Here is a 19,675-nt window from a genome sequence, read left to right as displayed (position 1 = left end):
GCTCTGAGCCTTTATATACCTGTGCACAGCAGCAGCCACCTTCAGTCTGCTGCTGGACAGCCAGCAGCAGCAGCAGCAGGAGAGGTATGTAATCAGGAGCCCTCCTGCTAAGGGTAGACAGCTGCTCGTTTCACCCCACCCCCCGCCTTAATTGGTTCTCCTCCCTTCCAATGGTGTTGAGGCGGGTGGGAACAGCAGGGGGTGAAGGTGCTGTGTTTAAAGAGGTGGAGTTATGCAGATCTAAAACGCGTGGATTGCAGCAGCAGCAAGCCGAAAAGTGCAGGCATGTAAGGGATCTAGAGGTTGACAACATGTCTTCTTAACGGGAGTCCAGGAGCTCATCTCCACAAATGGACTTTTCAGGATCCTTGGGTGGCTCCGTAGTTTGAAACCAATTCTGGTTATCGCTTCTCGGCCTTTTGGCTAAGATCAAGTGTAGTATCTGTTCTTTTAAGAACACAAGAGCTACGATCTACACTTGACGAGAGCGATCGAACTCGGAAGGAGAAGAGCTTCGGAGCCCAGCTGACATCGGAGAAGGAAGGCGGATATCGGTGGGAGGAAGAAGCTCTAAAGAATCCAGAAGAAGACGAAGACTCGGAGAAGAATCGGGCTGTCCTGTGGAATCTTCGAGGAAGAAAATCATCGAGACAAAGACCTTTCGGGGAATTTGTCCAGAACACGACGGGAGAAGAATCTGCATAGCTCCACCCATTCTGGGAAGAGTTCCAGATCCAGCTCCAAGAAGTAACTGCAGGAGGAAAGCCATGGCAAGCGCTGCGAGGAAGGCCGAAAAGAAGAGCCTGGAGCAGGGGACAGCCAGGAGGGCCCAGCCAGGAGCCGATTCTGACCCCAAGGACTCTGCCTCCACGACTGGCCAGCAGAAGGGACCCCAGAAGCCCCGCCACGAAGCTCCAGCCCTGGAGCCATGGATGCGGCAGACGGTGGCCCTGAAGCTGAAGGAAGTGGATGGGAGGGTGCCGGACATGTCCTCGGACGTGTTCTGCCAGAAGATGCTGCTGGATCGAGGCTTCTCCAGGTCGGACACCCTCAGCATCCAGACCTTCTTGACGGGGATCTTCTTCGTCACCTTCGCCACTGTGAACACCTGCAGGAGGTTCTGGGAAATGGTAAGCGCAAAAGGACCGGATAATTCTTTCTCTGCCTTTACAGGTAGCTGCCCTATCCAGAGGGACGAAAGGAGGATCACGGTCTCCATGCGCAACCCGCACACCCCAGGCCAAGACATCTGTACCTTCCTGAGACGCTTCTGTTTGGTTGTGAAGGAACCCTCTCACATCCTGAATGGACTCGGCTTCTGGACAGGTAAGTGGTCGGTGACCGTTAGACTTCACAGGGACCTGGCGTACTCAGACGGACTTCGGCACCTGCCCCCGACATTCTCCCTGGGCAACTCCTACGGCCTCATCTATTACCCGGACATGCCGCGGAACTGCAGGAGATGCGGCAAGAACGGCCACGAGATGAAGGACTGCAAGGAGGATGCCTGCAGGATTTGTCGAGTGACGGGACACAGCTCGAAGGACTGCCCGAAGAAGACATCCTGCAACCTGTGTGGGCTGGCGGCTCATCTGTACAAGGATTGCCCCAAGCGTGAGAGATCCTGGGCATCGGTGGTTGCGACGACCCCAGCTACGGAGGACAAGGCCCCGACGACCAGGCCTGTGAAGGTCAAGGACGCGACGACCAAGGCCCCAGCGGCCAAGGCCGAGACGACCAAGGCCAAAGCGGTCAAGGAGTCGGTGGCCAAAGCCCCAGCGACGGTTCCAGCAGCTCCGAAGCAGAAGAAAAAGTCAAAGGAGGGTAAGAGTTCTGTCACCCCTCTCTCGATCCCTCCCCCTGCCACCCCCGTCCAATTCCCCCCCACCCCGGCCACCCCTGCTGAGGATTCCACTTCCTCTTCCTCCTTCCCCTACTCCTCAGCAGGTGTCCTTTCCCCTGCCCCGGCAGCCACTCTCCCTCCCCAGACCATGGTAGCGGTGGAATTAACCTTTCCTCCACCCGCCGCTATCTATTCCGAGGAGGATTTTCCCCTTCTTGTCTCCCCAGTTCCAACCCGGGGAAAGAGGAAGGTGGAGGACAGCCCTGCTACTGAATCCTCCAAAAAGAAGATTCTGGATTTCGTAGGCGAAAAGGAGGATACCCTCCCTGAGCCAGAAGAGATGGAGCACATGGTTGAGACCCTGGTGGCCGAGCCAGAAGAGGAGGAACTGGTGGTCGCCGAGATCGAGGCCGCGCTGCTTTACCAGATGGAGGAAGAGGGCCTGCTGGTGATCCCGTCACCAGCAGTCAACACCGACGAGGGACCACCCGACCGGAGTGGTAACTAAGGTGTATTGCCTGCGCTAACTTTTTCTTTTTTCCCTACATGATGGCTAATATTAACTTATTTTCCATTAATGTCAGGAGCATCAAGGACAAGTTCAGACGTCAGACTATTTATGCCTTCCTTACTTCCCAGTTGTGTGATGTTTATATGTTGCAGGAATGTTCCCTTCCCTCCTCTAGGTCCTTCAAACATCTGGCCAGGGAGTGGTCCCACGGTCCATCCTACTGGTCCGGTGGGGGTGACTGCAAGTCTGCGGGGGTCGCAATTCTGATCAGGGGGGGCGCATTCACGCTTGAGTCCGTCCAGGAGCTCATCTGCGGCAGGGCTCTTGTTGTAGATGGCAACTGGGCGGGAGAACCTGTCAGGTTCATCAACGTGTATGCGTCCCCACTGAAGAATGAGCGTTTGGAGCTTTTCCAGACCCTGCGGCTTCAGCTTGCCACCACCAGGACCTTAGTGATGGCCGGGGATTTCAACTGCCCCATCGAGGAGGATGGTCGTAGTTCTGGCACATCTGCCAAGTTGGACATCACGTCCAAGCTGCTCATCGAGATGGTAACCGAGGCCTCTCTTCAGGACGTGGTGGGCTCCATGGGGAGAGGCTCCACGAACTATTCGTGGAGCCGACCCGATGGCTCACTCCGCTCCAGGATTGACTTTGTGTTCACCTCTCGGGCAGTCAGGCAGAGTAGGCACTCGATGGTCTCCTGCTTCTTCTCCGACCACAGAGCCATTCACTTACAAGGTGTCCTCGGCGACGGTTTTCCGTCCGGCCCCGGCTCCTGGAAGCTGAATTGTGCTCTGCTGGCTCAGGATGAAGTCGTGGAGGAGCTGAGAGCAGCCTACGCAATGTGGCAGTCCTACAAGGGTAGCTTCCAAACAGTCTCTGATTGGTGGGAATATGTTAAACTTGAGTTTCGCTGTTTCTTTCAGGCCAAGGGTCGACAACAGGCGTGTGAGAAGAGGAGGGACTTCAGAGGGCTGCAGCGCGAGCTGCGGTCGCTGCAGGACCTTCTTCACTGCGGCTGGGACGTGAGGGAGGAGCTGGAGGAGACCAAGAAGAGCCTGAAAAGGCACTTTGAGGAGGAGTCCAAGCGAATCGTCTTCCGTTCCAAAGTGGAGAATCTGGAGAAGGGTGAGAAATGTAACTCATTCTTTTTCAGGAAACTTCATGCCGGTCACACGCCCCTGAACGAGCTGCGAGACGAGAGCGGAAACATGCGACGTGGGAAGGAGGACGTGATGAGGGTCGTCAGCGACTTCTACAGCGAACTCTACTCCCACAAGACTACCGACCCTGACGCTGCTGATAAGTTCCTGTCAGGTATCACTAACCATCTTGATCCTGCAGGCACGGCAGCCTTGGACAAACCTCTGATGGTGGGCGAATTGCTCTCTGCCGCTAAATCCTTTAGGACCGGCAGGACCCCGGGCAGTGATGGTCTTCCAGCGGAGCTCTATGTAGCGCTGGGAGACCTCATCTGTCCGGACCTGTTGGACCTGTACGAGGAGATGGTGGTGGAGGGTAGAATGCCTCCATCTTTGAGGGAAGGAATGGTCACGATCCTGTACAAGCGGAAGGGAGAGAGGTGCGACCTGAGGAATTGGCGTCCCATCACTCTGCTCAACGTGGACTACAAGATCCTGGCCAAGACGATGGCGACACGACTTAAGACGGTCATCGGACGGATCATCCACCCGGACCAGACCTGCGGCATCCCTGGACGTCGCATCGCAGACAGCCTCGCTCTCGTGCGGGACACGGTCGAGTACATCAAGGTCCGCCGCGCACACGCGGCCCTGGTCTCCTTGGATCAGGAGAAGGCCTTCGACCGGGTTTCCCACGAGTTCATGGGCCGAGCTCTGCACCGGTTAGGTTTGGGTAACATGTTTTGTTCGTATGTCCGTCTGATGTATTTTGATATCCACAGCTCGGTGTTGGTGAACGGCTGGAAGACTGACCCCTTCCCTGTCCTCTCTGGGGTCAGACAAGGCTGCCCTCTATCACCTCTTCTTTTTGTTTGTGTTATAGAACTCTTCGCAGAGGCTATCCGGCAGAATGGAGAGATCAGAGGGATCACCGCACCGGGTCCGGGACGACACGAGGTCAAGTGCTCGCTCTACATGGACGACGTCACCGTCTTCTGCGCTGATCGTGGTTCAGTCGACGCCCTCGTCCAGACGTGTGAGAGGTTCGGCCGGGCTTCAGGGGCCAAAGTCAACTGCAGGAAGTCGGAAGCCATGCTCTTCGGGGATTGGCAGCCGGCCTCCTCCGCCCCCTTCCCCTTCAACATTCAACCGGATTTCCTCAAGGTGCTGGGAGTCTGGTTCGGGAAGGAAGGAGCGGCCCTCAAGTCCTGGCAAGAACGCTTGGCCAAGGTGAAGCAACGGATCGGACTCTGGAGCCTCAGACACCTCACTTGTGAGGGTAAGGCACTCGTCCTGCGTAATGAGGTCCTGCCCGTCTTGCAGTACACGGCGCAGGCCTGGCCCCCACACATCACTGTGTGCAGGGCCATTACCAGGACAGTGTTTCACTTTGTCTGGGGATCCAAGATGGACAGAGTCAGGCGGGCCGTCATGTACAAGGAGCCTCGCAAGGGTGGGAAGGGCGTTCCAGATATCCCCACCCTCCTGCGATCCTCTTTTGTGTGTGATTGTGTCCGCCGGACTTTGCAAGTCAAGAATGGCTCTGCGGGCAGGTCCATGTCTCGCTTCTTCCTGCTTCCTCTTTGGAGGCGACTCGGCTGGGACAAGTGGGACAGCTCCTTCCCCTACAACTGGACGACGCCATGGTTCTACGGAGACGTCGTTCGATTTGTGGGGGAGCATCAACTGGAGGGACTCAAGCCCGACTTGTGGAAGCCCAAAACTATCCACAAGCTAATCAGAGCCAAGGATGACGTGGAGAACATCACAGGACTTCACCAGGACACGCTGGAGACTGTGTGGACAAATGTGTCGTCTGACAGGCTGACCAACGGGCACAAGGACTTGTCGTGGATGGCGATTCAGGGCGGACTGCCCGTCCGGTCATTCATGCATGCCCGGAACCTGTGCAAGACCCGGTACTGCCCAAGGTGCCCCTTCGTGGAGGAAACATCTTTGCACACTTTTTGGGACTGCGGATTTGCACAGCGCCTATTGACTGCACTTGAGGACGACCTGAGGAACTCTGTCCCCAGGGCGAGCCTATCGCACCATTCTGTGCTTTACGGACTCTTCCCTGGGGTTCATACCGTCGGAGCCATCCAGGAGGCTTGGCGCCTTATGAACTGCTTCAAGGATGCCGTTTGGGTCGCCAGGAACCGGCTCATCTTGAGGAGGGAGAGGATGTCCATCCAGGACTGCCGCAGGCTGATCCACAGCCTGCTCAGAGACTATTCCATCATGGACGGTCCGGAGGACGAGGATGAGGACTAAACCCCTCCTCCCCCTCTCCCCTTATGTGTCTTGTCTTTCAATAAAGCTTCGGGCCTGTGATTTTCCCCTCCCCATCCCCTTTTTCCCAATCCCCATCCCTTATCACGGTTCGTCGTACTGTATTGATTGACATGCTTTTTCTTTCAGATTGAGTGTTTTGTGTAGCATAGGGGTGTGATGTGTCTAGTTAGTGCGTCGTATCCTCATGCTATGTAAATATGATGTAGAATTCTGTGAGTACTGGGCTGCGGCACTGTACACTGTCTGTTAACTTATTTTTTGTGCTAATAAAAGATATATTCAATCAAAAAAAAAAAAATCTGTTCTTATCAGTTTAATATCTGATACGTCCCCTATCTGGGGACCATATATTAAATGGATTTTTAGAACAGGGAGATGGAAAAAGAGCTTGCTCTGTCCACTCCACGCATTGACCTGGTATTGCAGTATCTCCAGGACCGGTGCACCCCTTCTTTAATGCAGTTTCTAAAATCAGAAAGAATTGAATTCAATGTTTTTTGTTCATTTTGCTTGTTTGTCGGATTTTGGGATGGACTCTTTGGCTTTGCTTTTCTTCTCCTCATTGGATTTTTCATGTTCAAAGTTGCAGAAGCCAGATTACAAGCTCATTTTGGTTCAACTTCAGCAACTGTGCATTGCATTGCCATGTAATGTGATGCAATGCTATCTTTCTAGCTCTCCCTTTTTACTTACTTTTGGATAAACAGACATATTAGGCAAGCATTTTGGAGCTTTCACCTAAATAACTACAGGTGGTGAGATAAGCTGCACAATATAATTGACCTTTCAGTATATTGTTGCACACACACCATCTATTTAGCAAATGCCCTTGTTATCAACAGCAGCCTTTTAAACTCACCTGAGCTAACAGGTATGTGCGCTGGTTACTCTGCTGCGCTTAAAATTTCTTTTTTGGTTTGCTACAATGCCTTTTCTGAAACGTTGTCTCCCTCTGCTGGAACACTGACTTCTTTCATTTAATGCCTGCAGACTATAAAAGAGAACCCAACCCAAAAAGTTTGGTTGATTAGTCTGTGGCATTCTGTTAAACTGTTGCTTATGGCGGTCTCTGTGAGCTTCTCAGCGACATTCAGCCAGCCAGGTATCCTGCCTGCAGTAGATGGAATGTGGCAATGGAACGCTGGCTGCGCGTGTCATAATAGGCTCTGAGCCTTTATATACCTGTGCACAGCAGCAGCCACCTTCAGTCTGCTGCTGGACAGCCAGCAGCAGCAGCAGCAGGAGAGGTATGTAATCAGGAGCCCTCCTGCTAAGGGTAGACAGCTGCTCGTTCCACCCCACCCCCCGCCTTAATTGGTTCTCCTCCCTTCCAACGGTGTTGAGGCGGGTGGGAACAGCAGGGGGTGAAGGTGCTGTGTTTAAAGAGGTGGAGTTATGCAGATCTAAAACGCGTGGATTGCAGCAGCAGCAAGCCGAAAAGTGCAGGCATGTAAGGGATCTAGAGGTTGACAACATGTCTTCTTAACGGGAGTCCAGGAGCTCATCTCCACAAATGGACTTTTCAGGATCCTTGGGTGGCTCCGTAGTTTGAAACCAATTCTGGTTATCGCTTCTCGGCCTTTTGGCTAAGATCAAGTGTAGTATCTGTTCTTATCAGTTTAATATCTGATACGTCCCCTATCTGGGGACCATATATTAAATGGATTTTTAGAACAGGGAGATGGAAAAAGAGCTTGCTCTGTCCACTCCACGCATTGACCTGGTATTGCAGTATCTCCAGGACCGGTGCACCCCTTCTTTAATGCAGTTTCTAAAATCAGAAAGAATTGAATTCAATGTTTTTTGTTCATTTTGCTTGTTTGTCGGATTTTGGGATGGACTCTTTGGCTTTGCTTTTCTTCTCCTCATTGGATTTTTCATGTTCAAAGTTGCAGAAGCCAGATTACAAGCTCATTTTGGTTCAACTTCAGCAACTGTGCATTGCATTGCCATGTAATGTGATGCAATGCTATCTTTCTAGCTCTCCCTTTTTACTTCCTTTTGGATAAACAGACATATTAGGCAAGCATTTTGGAGCTTTCACCTAAATAACTACAGGTGGTGAGATAAGCTGCACAATATAATTGACCTTTCAGTATATTGTTGCACACACACCATCTATTTAGCAAATGCCCTTGTTATCAACAGCAGCCTTTTAAACTCACCTGAGCTAACAGGTATGTGCGCTGGTTACTCTGCTGCGCTTAAAATTTCTTTTTTGGTTTGCTACAATGCCTTTTCTGAAACGTTGTCTCCTTCTGCTGGAACACTGACTTCTTTCATTTAATGCCTGCAGACTATAAAAGAGAACCCAACCCAAAAAGTTTGGTTGATTAGTCTGTGGCATTCTGTTAAACTGTTGCTTATGGCGGTCTCTGTGAGCTTCTCAGCGACATTCAGCCAGCCAGGTATCCTGCCTGCAGTAGATGGAATGTGGCAATGGAACGCTGGCTGCGCGTGTCATAATAGGCTCTGAGCCTTTATATACCTGTGCACAGCAGCAGCCACCTTCAGTCTGCTGCTGGACAGCCAGCAGAAGCAGCAGCAGCAGCAGGAGAGGTATGTAATCAGGAGCCCTCCTGCTAAGGGTAGACAGCTGCTCGTTCCACCCCACCCCCCGCCTTAATTGGTTCTCCTCCCTTCCAACGGTGTTGAGGCGGGTGGGAACAGCAGGGGGTGAAGGTGCTGTGTTTAAAGAGGTGGAGTTATGCAGATCTAAAACGCGTGGATTGCAGCAGCAGCAAGCCGAAAAGTGCAGGCATGTAAGGGATCTAGAGGTTGACAACATGTCTTCTTAACGGGAGTCCAGGAGCTCATCTCCACAAATGGACTTTTCAGGATCCTTGGGTGGCTCCGTAGTTTGAAACCAATTCTGGTTATCGCTTCTCGGCCTTTTGGCTAAGATCAAGTGTAGTATCTGTTCTTCTCAGTTTAATATCTGATACGTCCCCTATCTGGGGACCATATATTAAATGGATTTTTAGAACAGGGAGATGGAAAAAGAGCTTGCTCTGTCCACTCCACGCATTGACCTGGTATTGCAGTATCTCCAGGACCGGTGCACCCCTTCTTTAATGCAGTTTCTAAAATCAGAAAGAATTGAATTCAATGTTTTTTGTTCATTTTGCTTGTTTGTCGGATTTTGGGATGGACTCTTTGGCTTTGCTTTTCTTCTCCTCATTGGATTTTTCATGTTCAAAGTTGCAGAAGCCAGATTACAAGCTCATTTTGGTTCAACTTCAGCAACTGTGCATTGCATTGCCATGTAATGTGATGCAATGCTATCTTTCTAGCTCTCCCTTTTTACTTCCTTTTGGATAAACAGACATATTAGGCAAGCATTTTGGAGCTTTCACCTAAATAACTACAGGTGGTGAGATAAGCTGCACAATATAATTGACCTTTCAGTATATTGTTGCACACACACCATCTATTTAGCAAATGCCCTTGTTATCAACAGCAGCCTTTTAAACTCACCTGAGCTAACAGGTATGTGCGCTGGTTACTCTGCTGCGCTTAAAATTTCTTTTTTGGTTTGCTACAATGCCTTTTCTGAAATGTTGTCTCCTTCTGCTGGAACACTGACTTCTTTCATTTAATGCCTGCAGACTATAAAAGAGAACCCAACCCAAAAAGTTTGGTTGATTAGTCTGTGGCATTCTGTTAAACTGTTGCTTATGGCGGTCTCTGTGAGCTTCTCAGCGACATTCAGCCAGCCAGGTATCCTGCCTGCAGTAGATGGAATGTGGCAATGGAACGCTGGCTGCGCGTGTCATAATAGGCTCTGAGCCTTTATATACCTGTGCACAGCAGCAGCCACCTTCAGTCTGCTGCTGGACAGCCAGCAGCAGCAGCAGCAGGAGAGGTATGTAATCAGGAGCCCTCCTGCTAAGGGTAGACAGCTGCTCGTTCCACCCCACCCCCCGCCTTAATTGGTTCTCCTCCCTTCCAACGGTGTTGAGGCGGGTGGGAACAGCAGGGGGTGAAGGTGCTGTGTTTAAAGAGGTGGAGTTATGCAGATCTAAAACGCGTGGATTGCAGCAGCAGCAAGCCGAAAAGTGCAGGCATGTAAGGGATCTAGAGGTTGACAACATGTCTTCTTAACGGGAGTCCAGGAGCTCATCTCCACAAATGGACTTTTCAGGATCCTTGGGTGGCTCCGTAGTTTGAAACCAATTCTGGTTATCGCTTCTCGGCCTTTTGGCTAAGATCAAGTGTAGTATCTGTTCTTATCAGTTTAATATCTGATACGTCCCCTATCTGGGGACCATATATTAAATGGATTTTTAGAACAGGGAGATGGAAAAAGAGCTTGCTCTGTCCACTCCACGCATTGACCTGGTATTGCAGTATCTCCAGGACCGGTGCACCCCTTCTTTAATGCAGTTTCTAAAATCAGAAAGAATTGAATTCAATGTTTTTTGTTCATTTTGCTTGTTTGTCGGATTTTGGGATGGACTCTTTGGCTTTGCTTTTCTTCTCCTCATTGGATTTTTCATGTTCAAAGTTGCAGAAGCCAGATTACAAGCTCATTTTGGTTCAACTTCAGCAACTGTGCATTGCATTGCCATGTAATGTGATGCAATGCTATCTTTCTAGCTCTCCCTTTTTACTTCCTTTTGGATAAACAGACATATTAGGCAAGCATTTTGGAGCTTTCACCTAAATAACTACAGGTGGTGAGATAAGCTGCACAATATAATTGACCTTTCAGTATATTGTTGCACACACACCATCTATTTAGCAAATGCCCTTGTTATCAACAGCAGCCTTTTAAACTCACCTGAGCTAACAGGTATGTGCGCTGGTTACTCTGCTGCGCTTAAAATTTCTTTTTTGGTTTGCTACAATGCCTTTTCTGAAACGTTGTCTCCTTCTGCTGGAACACTGACTTCTTTCATTTAATGCCTGCAGACTATAAAAGAGAACCCAACCCAAAAAGTTTGGTTGATTAGTCTGTGGCATTCTGTTAAACTGTTGCTTATGGCGGTCTCTGTGAGCTTCTCAGCGACATTCAGCCAGCCAGGTATCCTGCCTGCAGTAGATGGAATGTGGCAATGGAACGCTGGCTGCGCGTGTCATAATAGGCTCTGAGCCTTTATATACCTGTGCACAGCAGCAGCCACCTTCAGTCTGCTGCTGGACAGCCAGCAGCAGCAGCAGCAGGAGAGGTATGTAATCAGGAGCCCTCCTGCTAAGGGTAGACAGCTGCTCGTTCCACCCCACCCCCCGCCTTAATTGGTTCTCCTCCCTTCCAACGGTGTTGAGGCGGGTGGGAACAGCAGGGGGTGAAGGTGCTGTGTTTAAAGAGGTGGAGTTATGCAGATCTAAAACGCGTGGATTGCAGCAGCAGCAAGCCGAAAAGTGCAGGCATGTAAGGGATCTAGAGGTTGACAACATGTCTTCTTAACGGGAGTCCAGGAGCTCATCTCCACAAATGGACTTTTCAGGATCCTTGGGTGGCTCCGTAGTTTGAAACCAATTCTGGTTATCGCTTCTCGGCCTTTTGGCTAAGATCAAGTGTAGTATCTGTTCTTATCAGTTTAATATCTGATACGTCCCCTATCTGGGGACCATATATTAAATGGATTTTTAGAACAGGGAGATGGAAAAAGAGCTTGCTCTGTCCACTCCACGCATTGACCTGGTATTGCAGTATCTCCAGGACCGGTGCACCCCTTCTTTAATGCAGTTTCTAAAATCAGAAAGAATTGAATTCAATGTTTTTTGTTCATTTTGCTTGTTTGTCGGATTTTGGGATGGACTCTTTGGCTTTGCTTTTCTTCTCCTCATTGGATTTTTCATGTTCAAAGTTGCAGAAGCCAGATTACAAGCTCATTTTGGTTCAACTTCAGCAACTGTGCATTGCATTGCCATGTAATGTGATGCAATGCTATCTTTCTAGCTCTCCCTTTTTACTTCCTTTTGGATAAACAGACATATTAGGCAAGCATTTTGGAGCTTTCACCTAAATAACTACAGGTGGTGAGATAAGCTGCACAATATAATTGACCTTTCAGTATATTGTTGCACACACACCATCTATTTAGCAAATGCCCTTGTTATCAACAGCAGCCTTTTAAACTCACCTGAGCTAACAGGTATGTGCGCTGGTTACTCTGCTGCGCTTAAAATTTCTTTTTTGGTTTGCTACAATGCCTTTTCTGAAACGTCTCCTTCTGCTGGAACACTGACTTCTTTCATTTAATGCCTGCAGACTATAAAAGAGAACCCAACCCAAAAAGTTTGGTTGATTAGTCTGTGGCATTCTGTTAAACTGTTGCTTATGGCGGTCTCTGTGAGCTTCTCAGCAACATTCAGCCAGCCAGGTATCCTGCCTGCAGTAGATGGAATGTGGCAATGGAACGCTGGCTGCGCGTGTCATAATAGGCTCTGAGCCTTTATATACCTGTGCACAGCAGCAGCCACCTTCAGTCTGCTGCTGGACAGCCAGCAGCAGCAGCAGCAGGAGAGGTATGTAATCAGGAGCCCTCCTGCTAAGGGTAGACAGCTGCTCGTTCCACCCCACCCCCCGCCTTAATTGGTTCTCCTCCCTTCCAACGGTGTTGAGGCGGGTGGGAACAGCAGGGGGTGAAGGTGCTGTGTTTAAAGAGGTGGAGTTATGCAGATCTAAAACGCGTGGATTGCAGCAGCAGCAAGCCGAAAAGTGCAGGCATGTAAGGGATCTAGAGGTTGACAACATGTCTTCTTAACGGGAGTCCAGGAGCTCATCTCCACAAATGGACTTTTCAGGATCCTTGGGTGGCTCCGTAGTTTGAAACCAATTCTGGTTATCGCTTCTCGGCCTTTTGGCTAAGATCAAGTGTAGTATCTGTTCTTATCAGTTTAATATCTGATACGTCCCCTATCTGGGGACCATATATTAAATGGATTTTTAGAACAGGGAGATGGAAAAAGAGCTTGCTCTGTCCACTCCACGCATTGACCTGGTATTGCAGTATCTCCAGGACCGGTGCACCCCTTCTTTAATGCAGTTTCTAAAATCAGAAAGAATTGAATTCAATGTTTTTTGTTCATTTTGCTTGTTTGTCGGATTTTGGGATGGACTCTTTGGCTTTGCTTTTCTTCTCCTCATTGGATTTTTCATGTTCAAAGTTGCAGAAGCCAGATTACAAGCTCATTTTGGTTCAACTTCAGCAACTGTGCATTGCATTGCCATGTAATGTGATGCAATGCTATCTTTCTAGCTCTCCCTTTTTACTTCCTTTTGGATAAACAGACATATTAGGCAAGCATTTTGGAGCTTTCACCTAAATAACTACAGGTGGTGAGATAAGCTGCACAATATAATTGACCTTTCAGTATATTGTTGCACACACACCATCTATTTAGCAAATGCCCTTGTTATCAACAGCAGCCTTTTAAACTCACCTGAGCTAACAGGTATGTGCGCTGGTTACTCTGCTGCGCTTAAAATTTCTTTTTTGGTTTGCTACAATGCCTTTTCTGAAACGTTGTCTCCTTCTGCTGGAACACTGACTTCTTTCATTTAATGCCTGCAGACTATAAAAGAGAACCCAACCCAAAAAGTTTGGTTGATTAGTCTGTGGCATTCTGTTAAACTGTTGCTTATGGCGGTCTCTGTGAGCTTCTCAGCGACATTCAGCCAGCCAGGTATCCTGCCTGCAGTAGATGGAATGTGGCAATGGAACGCTGGCTGCGCGTGTCATAATAGGCTCTGAGCCTTTATATACCTGTGCACAGCAGCAGCCACCTTCAGTCTGCTGCTGGACAGCCAGCAGCAGCAGCAGCAGGAGAGGTATGTAATCAGGAGCCCTCCTGCTAAGGGTAGACAGCTGCTCGTTCCACCCCACCCCCCGCCTTAATTGGTTCTCCTCCCTTCCAACGGTGTTGAGGCGGGTGGGAACAGCAGGGGGTGAAGGTGCTGTGTTTAAAGAGGTGGAGTTATGCAGATCTAAAACGCGTGGATTGCAGCAGCAGCAAGCCGAAAAGTGCAGGCATGTAAGGGATCTAGAGGTTGACAACATGTCTTCTTAACGGGAGTCCAGGAGCTCATCTCCACAAATGGACTTTTCAGGATCCTTGGGTGGCTCCGTAGTTTGAAACCAATTCTGGTTATCGCTTCTCGGCCTTTTGGCTAAGATCAAGTGTAGTATCTGTTCTTATCAGTTTAATATCTGATACGTCCCCTATCTGGGGACCATATATTAAATGGATTTTTAGAACAGGGAGATGGAAAAAGAGCTTGCTCTGTCCACTCCACGCATTGACCTGGTATTGCAGTATCTCCAGGACCGGTGCACCCCTTCTTTAATGCAGTTTCTAAAATCAGAAAGAATTGAATTCAATGTTTTTTGTTCATTTTGCTTGTTTGTCGGATTTTGGGATGGACTCTTTGGCTTTGCTTTTCTTCTCCTCATTGGATTTTTCATGTTCAAAGTTGCAGAAGCCAGATTACAAGCTCATTTTGGTTCAACTTCAGCAACTGTGCATTGCATTGCCATGTAATGTGATGCAATGCTATCTTTCTAGCTCTCCCTTTTTACTTCCTTTTGGATAAACAGACATATTAGGCAAGCATTTTGGAGCTTTCACCTAAATAACTACAGGTGGTGAGATAAGCTGCACAATATAATTGACCTTTCAGTATATTGTTGCACACACACCATCTATTTAGCAAATGCCCTTGTTATCAACAGCAGCCTTTTAAACTCACCTGAGCTAACAGGTATGTGCGCTGGTTACTCTGCTGCGCTTAAAATTTCTTTTTTGGTTTGCTACAATGCCTTTTCTGAAACGTTGTCTCCTTCTGCTGGAACACTGACTTCTTTCATTTAATGCCTGCAGACTATAAAAGAGAACCCAACCCAAAAAGTTTGGTTGATTAGTCTGTGGCATTCTGTTAAACTGTTGCTTATGGCGGTCTCTGTGAGCTTCTCAGCGACATTCAGCCAGCCAGGTATCCTGCCTGCAGTAGATGGAATGTGGCAATGGAACGCTGGCTGCGCGTGTCATAATAGGCTCTGAGCCTTTATATACCTGTGCACAGCAGCAGCCACCTTCAGTCTGCTGCTGGACAGCCAGCAGCAGCAGCAGCAGGAGAGGTATGTAATCAGGAGCCCTCCTGCTAAGGGTAGACAGCTGCTCGTTCCACCCCACCCCCCGCCTTAATTGGTTCTCCTCCCTTCCAACGGTGTTGAGGCGGGTGGGAACAGCAGGGGGTGAAGGTGCTGTGTTTAAAGAGGTGGAGTTATGCAGATCTAAAACGCGTGGATTGCAGCAGCAGCAAGCCGAAAAGTGCAGGCATGTAAGGGATCTAGAGGTTGACAACATGTCTTCTTAACGGGAGTCCAGGAGCTCATCTCCACAAATGGACTTTTCAGGATCTTTGGGTGGCTCCGTAGTTTGAAACCAATTCTGGTTATCGCTTCTCGGCCTTTTGGCTAAGATCAAGTGTAGTATCTGTTCTTATCAGTTTAATATCTGATACGTCCCCTATCTGGGGACCATATATTAAATGGATTTTTAGAACAGGGAGATGGAAAAAGAGCTTGCTCTGTCCACTCCACGCATTGACCTGGTATTGCAGTATCTCCAGGACCGGTGCACCCCTTCTTTAATGCAGTTTCTAAAATCAGAAAGAATTGAATTCAATGTTTTTTGTTCATTTTGCTTGTTTGTCGGATTTTGGGATGGACTCTTTGGCTTTGCTTTTCTTCTCCTCATTGGATTTTTCATGTTCAAAGTTGCAGAAGCCAGATTACAAGCTCATTTTGGTTCAACTTCAGCAACTGTGCATTGCATTGCCATGTAATGTGATGCAATGCTATCTTTCTAGCTCTCCCTTTTTACTTCCTTTTGGATAAACAGACATATTAGGCAAGCATTTTGGAGCTTTCACCTAAATAACTACAGGTGGTGAGATAAGCTGCACAATATAATTGACCTTTCAGTATATTGTTGCACACACACCATCTATTTAGCAAATGCCCTTGTTATCAACAGCAGCCTTTTAAACTCACCTGAGCTAACAGGTATGTGCGCTGGTTACTCTGCTGCGCTTAAAATTTCTTTTTTGGTTTGCTACAATGCCTTTTCTGAAACGTTGTCTCCTTCTGCTGGAACACTGACTTCTTTCATTTAATGCCTGCAGACTATAAAAGAGAACCCAACCCAAAAAGTTTGGTTGATTAGTCTGTGGCATTCTGTTAAACTGTTGCTTATGGCGGTCTCTGTGAGCTTCTCAGCGACATTCAGCCAGCCAGGTATCCTGCCTGCAGTAGATGGAATGTGGCAATGGAACGCTGGCTGCGCGTGTCATAATATGCTCTGAGCCTTTATATACCTGTGCACAGCAGCAGCCACCTTCAGTCTGCTGCTGGACAGCCAGCAGCAGCAGCAGCAGGAGAGGTATGTAATCAGGAGCCCTCCTGCTAAGGGTAGACAGCTGCTCGTTCCACCCCACCCCCCGCCTTAATTGGTTCTCCTCCCTTCCAACGGTGTTGAGGCGGGTGGGAACAGCAGGGGGTGAAGGTGCTGTGTTTAAAGAGGTGGAGTTATGCAGATCTAAAACGCGTGGATTGCAGCAGCAGCAAGCCGAAAAGTGCAGGCATGTAAGGGATCTAGAGGTTGACAACATGTCTTCTTAACGGGAGTCCAGGAGCTCATCTCCACAAATGGACTTTTCAGGATCCTTGGGTGGCTCCGTAGTTTGAAACCAATTCTGGTTATCGCTTCTCGGCCTTTTGGCTAAGATCAAGTGTAGTATCTGTTCTTATCAGTTTAATATCTGATACGTCCCCTATCTGGGGACCATATATTAAATGGATTTTTAGAACAGGGAGATGGAAAAAGAGCTTGCTCTGTCCACTCCACGCATTGACCTGGTATTGCAGTATCTCCAGGACCGGTGCACCCCTTCTTTAATGCAGTTTCTAAAATCAGAAAGAATTGAATTCAATGTTTTTTGTTCATTTTGCTTGTTTGTCGGATTTTCGGATGGACTCTTTGGCTTTGCTTTTCTTCTCCTCATTGGATTTTTCATGTTCAAAGTTGCAGAAGCCAGATTACAAGCTCATTTTGGTTCAACTTCAGCAACTGTGCATTGCATTGCCATGTAATGTGATGCAATGCTATCTTTCTAGCTCTCCCTTTTTACTTCCTTTTGGATAAACAGACATATTAGGCAAGCATTTTGGAGCTTTCACCTAAATAACTACAGGTGGTGAGATAAGCTGCACAATATAATTGACCTTTCAGTATATTGTTGCACACACACCATCTATTTAGCAAATGCCCTTGTTATCAACAGCAGCCTTTTAAACTCACCTGAGCTAACAGGTATGTGCGCTGGTTACTCTGCTGCGCTTAAAATTTCTTTTTTGGTTTGCTACAATGCCTTTTCTGAAACGTTGTCTCCTTCTGCTGGAACACTGACTTCTTTCATTTAATGCCTGCAGACTATAAAAGAGAACCCAACCCAAAAAGTTTGGTTGATTAGTCTGTGGCATTCTGTTAAACTGTTGCTTATGGCGGTCTCTGTGAGCTTCTCAGCGACATTCAGCCAGCCAGGTATCCTGCCTGCAGTAGATGGAATGTGGCAATGGAACGCTGGCTGCGCGTGTCATAATAGGCTCTGAGCCTTTATATACCTGTGCACAGCAGCAGCCACCTTCAGTCTACTGCTGGACAGCCAGCAGCAGCAGCAGCAGGAGAGGTATGTAATCAGGAGCCCTCCTGCTAAGGGTAGACAGCTGCTCGTTCCACCCCACCCCCCGCCTTAATTGGTTCTCCTCCCTTCCAACAGTGTTGAGGCGGGTGGGAACAGCAGGGGGTGAAGGTGCTGTGTTTAAAGAGGTGGAGTTATGCAGATCTAAAACGCGTGGATTGCAGCAGCAGCAAGCCGAAAAGTGCAGGCATGTAAGGGATCTAGAGGTTGACAACATGTCTTCTTAACGGGAGTCCAGGAGCTCATCTCCACAAATGGACTTTTCAGGATCCTTGGGTGGCTCCGTAGTTTGAAACCAATTCTGGTTATCGCTTCTCGGCCTTTTGGCTAAGATCAAGTGTAGTATCTGTTCTTATCAGTTTAATATCTGATACGTCCCCTATCTGGGGACCATATATTAAATGGATTTTTAGAACAGGGAGATGGAAAAAGAGCTTGCTCTGTCCACTCCACGCATTGACCTGGTATTGCAGTATCTCCAGGACCGGTGCACCCCTTCTTTAATGCAGTTTCTAAAATCAGAAAGAATTGAATTCAATGTTTTTTGTTCATTTTGCTTGTTTGTCGGATTTTGGGATGGACTCTTTGGCTTTGCTTTTCTTCTCCTCATTGGATTTTTCATGTTCAAAGTTGCAGAAGCCAGATTACAAGCTCATTTTGGTTCAACTTCAGCAACTGTGCATTGCATTGCCATGTAATGTGATGCAATGCTATCTTTCTAGCTCTCCCTTTTTACTTCCTTTTGGATAAACAGACATATTAGGCAAGCATTTTGGAGCTTTCACCTAAATAACTACAGGTGGTGAGATAAGCTGCACAATATAATTGACCTTTCAGTATATTGTTGCACACACACCATCTATTTAGCAAATGCCCTTGTTATCAACAGCAGCCTTTTAAACTCACCTGAGCTAACAGGTATGTGCGCTGGTTACTCTGCTGCGCTTAAAATTTCTTTTTTGGTTTGCTACAATGCCTTTTCTGAAACGTTGTCTCCTTCTGCTGGAACACTGACTTCTTTCATTTAATGCCTGCAGACTATAAAAGAGAACCCAACCCAAAAAGTTTGGTTGATTAGTCTGTGGCATTCTGTTAAACTGTTGCTTATGGCGGTCTCTTTGAGCTTCTCAGCGACATTCAGCCAGCCAGGTATCCTGCCTGCAGTAGATGGAATGTGGCAATGGAATGCTGGCTGCGCGTGTCATAATAGGCTCTGAGCCTTTATATACCTGTGCACAGCAGCAGCCACCTTCAGTCTGCTGCTGGACAGCCAGCAGCAGCAGCAGGAGAGGTATGTAATCAGGAGCCCTCCTGCTAAGGGTAGACAGCTGCTCGTTCCACCCCACCCCCCGCCTTAATTGGTTCTCCTCCCTTCCAACGGTGTTGAGGCGGGTGGGAACAGCAGGGGGTGAAGGTGCTGTGTTTAAAGAGGTGGAGTTATGCAGATCTAAAACGCGTGGATTGCAGCAGCAGCAAGCCGAAAAGTGCAGGCATGTAAGGGATCTAGAGGTTGACAACATGTCTTCTTAACGGGAGTCCAGGAGCTCATCTCCACAAATGGACTTTTCAGGATCCTTGGGTGGCTCCGTAGTTTGAAACCAATTCTGGTTATCGCTTCTCGGCCTTTTGGCTAAGATCAAGTGTAGTATCTGTTCTTATCAGTTTAATATCTGATACGTCCCCTATCTGGGGACCATATATTAAATGGATTTTTAGAACAGGGAGATGGAAAAAGAGCTTGCTCTGTCCACTCCACGCATTGACCTGGTATTGCAGTATCTCCAGGACCGGTGCACCCCTTCTTTAATGCAGTTTCTAAAATCAGAAAGAATTGAATTCAATGTTTTTTGTTCATTTTGCTTGTTTGTCGGATTTTGGGATGGACTCTTTGGCTTTGCTTTTCTTCTCCTCATTGGATTTTTCATGTTCAAAGTTGCAGAAGCCAGATTACAAGCTCATTTTGGTTCAACTTCAGCAACTGTGCATTGCATTGCCATGTAATGTGATGCAATGCTATCTTTCTAGCTCTCCCTTTTTACTTCCTTTTGGATAAACAGACATATTAGGCAAGCATTTTGGAGCTTTCACCTAAATAACTACAGGTGGTGAGATAAGCTGCACAATATAATTGACCTTTCAGTATATTGTTGCACACACACCATCTATTTAGC

At 48.1% G+C, this 19,675-nt stretch overlaps 11 non-coding genes and 1 pseudogene across 11 annotated transcripts; all 12 read left to right on the top strand.

Moving 5' to 3' along the window:
- Nucleotides 1-403: 403 nt before the first annotated feature.
- Nucleotides 404-481, top strand: LOC141151022 (U2 spliceosomal RNA; annotated as a pseudogene).
- Nucleotides 482-6,045: 5,564 nt separating this feature from the next.
- LOC141150408 (U2 spliceosomal RNA) lies at nucleotides 6,046-6,245 on the top strand. The gene has a single exon (XR_012246618.1). It is a non-coding gene; the product is annotated as a U2 spliceosomal RNA (small nuclear RNA).
- A 1,115-nt stretch (nucleotides 6,246-7,360) lies between these two features.
- On the top strand, nucleotides 7,361-7,551 carry LOC141274605 (U2 spliceosomal RNA). Its single transcript, XR_012322876.1, has one exon. It is a non-coding gene; the product is annotated as a U2 spliceosomal RNA (small nuclear RNA).
- Nucleotides 7,552-8,672: 1,121 nt separating this feature from the next.
- LOC141149969 (U2 spliceosomal RNA) lies at nucleotides 8,673-8,863 on the top strand. The gene has a single exon (XR_012246244.1). It is a non-coding gene; the product is annotated as a U2 spliceosomal RNA (small nuclear RNA).
- Nucleotides 8,864-9,978: 1,115 nt separating this feature from the next.
- On the top strand, nucleotides 9,979-10,169 carry LOC141274604 (U2 spliceosomal RNA). The gene has a single exon (XR_012322875.1). It is a non-coding gene; the product is annotated as a U2 spliceosomal RNA (small nuclear RNA).
- A 1,115-nt stretch (nucleotides 10,170-11,284) lies between these two features.
- LOC141274603 (U2 spliceosomal RNA) lies at nucleotides 11,285-11,475 on the top strand. Its single transcript, XR_012322874.1, has one exon. It is a non-coding gene; the product is annotated as a U2 spliceosomal RNA (small nuclear RNA).
- Nucleotides 11,476-12,587: 1,112 nt separating this feature from the next.
- Nucleotides 12,588-12,778, top strand: LOC141274602 (U2 spliceosomal RNA). The gene has a single exon (XR_012322873.1). It is a non-coding gene; the product is annotated as a U2 spliceosomal RNA (small nuclear RNA).
- A 1,115-nt stretch (nucleotides 12,779-13,893) lies between these two features.
- LOC141274601 (U2 spliceosomal RNA) lies at nucleotides 13,894-14,084 on the top strand. Its single transcript, XR_012322872.1, has one exon. It is a non-coding gene; the product is annotated as a U2 spliceosomal RNA (small nuclear RNA).
- A 1,115-nt stretch (nucleotides 14,085-15,199) lies between these two features.
- LOC141274600 (U2 spliceosomal RNA) lies at nucleotides 15,200-15,390 on the top strand. The gene has a single exon (XR_012322871.1). It is a non-coding gene; the product is annotated as a U2 spliceosomal RNA (small nuclear RNA).
- Nucleotides 15,391-16,505: 1,115 nt separating this feature from the next.
- On the top strand, nucleotides 16,506-16,696 carry LOC141274599 (U2 spliceosomal RNA). The gene has a single exon (XR_012322870.1). It is a non-coding gene; the product is annotated as a U2 spliceosomal RNA (small nuclear RNA).
- Nucleotides 16,697-17,811: 1,115 nt separating this feature from the next.
- LOC141274598 (U2 spliceosomal RNA) lies at nucleotides 17,812-18,002 on the top strand. Its single transcript, XR_012322869.1, has one exon. It is a non-coding gene; the product is annotated as a U2 spliceosomal RNA (small nuclear RNA).
- A 1,112-nt stretch (nucleotides 18,003-19,114) lies between these two features.
- On the top strand, nucleotides 19,115-19,305 carry LOC141274597 (U2 spliceosomal RNA). Its single transcript, XR_012322868.1, has one exon. It is a non-coding gene; the product is annotated as a U2 spliceosomal RNA (small nuclear RNA).
- The last annotated feature ends 370 nt before the right edge of the window (nucleotides 19,306-19,675 follow it).

This window comes from Phyllobates terribilis, unplaced genomic scaffold, assembly GCF_046119375.1.
Source record: "Phyllobates terribilis strain yellow unplaced genomic scaffold, ASM4611937v1 Scaffold_5__5_contigs__length_657084704, whole genome shotgun sequence".
Classification (NCBI taxonomy): Eukaryota; Metazoa; Chordata; class Amphibia; order Anura; family Dendrobatidae; genus Phyllobates; species Phyllobates terribilis.
The sequence above is the reverse complement of the archived record's forward strand: the minus strand, read 5'-3'. Positions and strand labels throughout refer to the sequence as shown.